Here is a 3,976-nt window from a genome sequence, read left to right as displayed (position 1 = left end):
CACACAAAAGTGGGAAATGTTTACTTAGAAACCCATTGAATAAAGTGATGTTCACAATAGGAAATCTGATGTAAGTTAATTTCACTGTAAGTGCATGGCCCTTGATTCAAGCTCACACACAAAGGATTGGGCGTCTTTATTTAAGATCGTGGAAGAGATTAACATTATGTCACGAAAATCCTACGCAAAAATGTGGATTTGTGACCATTGAATACATTCTAAGGAATTGCAAATGCCCCAAAATGATGGTCATGAAGCACAATTCATGGACTTGTGTGATTTTTTTGGAAAATGCACATGAAATAAAAAAAGGTGATTTTCGGGCATTTTTAAATGTTTGTTACATAATGAATGGATGAAATAAGGTGCAACCAAATAAAGCAGATAGACGACCAGCTTCATATACCATACTCTGCTGAAAATCGCATTCAATTACTTCATTTTATCTCTGTGATATCAGAAAAAAAACGGTGGACATATACTTTCTAGTAGGACTGTGCCCATATGAATGTGTGGCTGTACGAATACATTCAGGGCTTGTATGTCATTCACAAGATCCGCAAAACCCCTGTCTACAATGATGCCATTACCCATGTAGATGTGTTTGTAACATCAAATAAAATTAAATGGAAGTTCCCATGAAGCACTTTTGTACAATACGCACTGTCGCAAATCACTTACATTCCCCAACCAAATCTCCTAACGTTCTGAGAATAGAAGCCAAGGTCATGAAGAAGCGTAAGGTTCGAGTGGCGCTGGTCGTGCTCGAACTCCTGACCTTCCAGTCACAAGTCGGACGCCCTTCCACTCTGCCACCACGCTCACCTCACACACGGGTATACTGCACCTACTTTTTTTCCCAAATGCCAGAAGAGATCAGTTCCGTATGGTGACTGTCCCCTAGTCCGATAGCCGGCGAGTTCGAAGACCTGCTAGTCAAAAAGGACACTTTAAAGTTCACTTTTAAAAAGATCCCGCTAGTCCGAAATGAAAAAAATATACCCGCTACTCAGAAATAAGGGAAAAGACCCGCTGAACCTAAATGGAAAAGTAGACCCGCTATTCCGAAACGGTCATTAGGTTACAGGGTGACCCATAACATAATTCGCAGCACTGACAAACGCCATTATTTACACGGTCCCAGGTTTGTTTTCATTTTTTACTCTCGGGCCATTTTTCCCTTTTCGAGCTACGGCCTACGGACTAGCGGACCTTCGGACTGGCGGAATGTAACCGTTGGGTACAGCGAGTGCTGAATGCGACTGCCAGAGTTAAAGTTGATGCAGTTGTTTGACCATATCACGCAAACACTGATGGAGTTCCATTGGCTTCCGATATGGTATAGAATCTAGCTTAAATCTGTTTCTCAACTTCAAATCTCTCAATGCCTGGGCGAGTTTTAACATTCCTTCCGAGGTAGCCCATGTTCTATCGGGGTCAAACGTTTCCCAGTTCTGTGGGAAGGCTAGGCCAATTTCTAACATTATTTTCATTTGGTACTTTCGGACAACCTATAGTTCCAACCATAACCCCTTTAACTTGGGACGCGCAGAAGTACATGGGAAGCATAAATCCTGGACCGCATAAAACACTTTTGATTTAGGGAGACATCGAAGGTGCGTAAAGAAATGGCCACCTCGATGACAGGTAAAAGCTACCTAACGGTTCGGAAGCGACAGTCCGACGTGTTGCTGCTGCTTTAGGTACTACGTATACGCTCTGCGTCACTTACGTGTGAAGATATACTTTTTTATGTTTTATGGAAAAAGTTGCTCACGTCCATCAGGGCAACTGTAAATATTCCTATTTAAGAGCCTTTGAAAACATCGTCTTGTTCAGAAGAGTTTTTTAAGTCGTGCGCCATGTAGGTTGTTATTTGAATGATTGATGATTGATATCAGCCAGTCCAGTAAAAGAGGCAATGAACAATTCAATGTATGACGCTGGGGGTGTTGACCTCCAAGTTAATGAAAAAATTACACAGGGAAATCTTTAGCACACCGAATATGTAAGTATGTAGAATATACCTCATACTGGGAAAGGCTGAACTCCTAGCGATGGCGTGATGAGCCTCTACTCAGTAATCGGCGTCACTGTGGCTGTTTACTGATTTATATAATAGGTATTCACTATGTTTACGTCCAATATACAGGTTCAGGAATTCCAACCAGGCTCCCCTGTTATCTAAACTAGTGAGCCGTCTCATTTGTCTCGGTCTGAAAGTACCGCAAATGACACTAAATAGTAAATGAGTCTGTTTGTCATCTGTTTGCCTCGAATCAGCAAATAATCGGACGAGAAGCGCAAAGCCGGAAAGGCACGTCTGTCAAGTTCCATGCGCCACTCGGCGCATTAAAAGATTGATCTGGTTCGTCAATCAGTATGGGTTCGCTGTATTTCGTTAATGAATGATGACTTAAGTGTGGAAAACAGTCACTTTAGGAAATCATCAGCATCTGACGGACAAATAAGAAAACTGTCACATGCCAGTCACACTGTAATGAGCAGCATTGTTGAAAAATACAAATAAATTCATTGTCTATAGGCCTAGAGCTAATTGGTTACTTGTTCAACCAGCAATGTCCAAATCGACTCCTTGATTATTTCATGCAATCGGGAGTTTTCAAAACTTACATATAAACATCGAGAACGTAAACGCCTGAGATCGGCGCAAGTTAGCATTCATGGATTTGTTTCCTTTTCGTTTCGTTTCAGAGGGTGTTAAGTTTGTGTATAGTGGGTGCTATCAAAATATTGCCATGTACCACCTCAGCACAATGGCTCCCTTACAGTATGGAAATGATCAGCTGCTTACTACGCGGTGATCTCCGGACCAAGTGAGTTCCGACAAATCGAAAGAACCACTCCCGTATGAAGTATATTGATTTGCTTATGATGTGCTGAGATTTGAGAAGTGTCCGTAAGTAAATAATTGATTCGGGTACGTCATCGGGAGCGATTTTTTCCGCTAGTCGGAACTCGTGATAGTTTCACTGTAAATACGTCTTAAAAATATGAAAAAAGAAAAGTCATCGACCGTGGGAGGTCAGCTGCAAACCATGATTTTAGTTACTGGTTGAACAAACTTTCTCTAGCCACACTTAACTTGACGTCTCAAAATACATCACTACGAAAAACCCCGGTCATGATAGACTATACTGACTTCCAAAATATTGTCGTAAAATGTGGCGTCATCGCTTTTGTCGTCACTTTTCAAATGTGGCTGCGCATGCTTTGATGGTCTTCTTGAATTTTAATGTTTTTTGTCAAATAAACAATTTGAGCAAAAATTGCAACTGTTCGTGGCTTATTTCGGGTGAGAACGGGGTGAACTGACGCCCCGGGCATGTGGTTTATCTCATATTTGTCGTCACTTTTCAAATGTGGCTGCGCATGCTTTGACGGTCTTCTTGAATTTTAATGTTTTTTGTCAAATAAACAATTTGAGCAAAAATTGCAACTGTTCGTGGCTTATTTCGGGTGAGAACGGGGTGAACTGACGCCCCGGGCATGTGGTTTATCTCATATTCTACATCCTGACAAATCTTTGTCACCTTTCTTGTAGGCACTTCAGTTGTCGGTTGAGATCGATCAATGCGCGGGAAAACCAACAAGGCATGGACATTTACTTTTAAAGCCTTAAAACTGTGTCTCATGAATGTTAAGAAGGGCGCATCTAGTAGAGTGTTTTCTTTATCATATTGTGGTGAAAATGTTGTTAAACAGATCATGTTCAGATTGTCTCTCTCATGTAGCACATATTTAGAGACATTTGCCACATGTCAGTTCAAATTATACCCTTTACTTATTTCCCAGATGGAAATACGTTCACTTTGTTACTTATTTTGCAAATACCTCATTTTTATGATTATCGCGATACTTTAGCTACCCAAGGATGGACCAGTGACGCAGCGACTGGATATGCCATCCTGTTATACCATCTAACTGGCAAGAATACCAGTGTTTTTTTATAGTT

This window comes from Lineus longissimus, chromosome 8 (assembly GCF_910592395.1).
Source record: "Lineus longissimus chromosome 8, tnLinLong1.2, whole genome shotgun sequence".
Lineage (NCBI taxonomy): Eukaryota > Metazoa > Nemertea > Pilidiophora > Heteronemertea > Lineidae > Lineus > Lineus longissimus.
Note: the sequence above shows the minus strand (reverse complement) of the source record.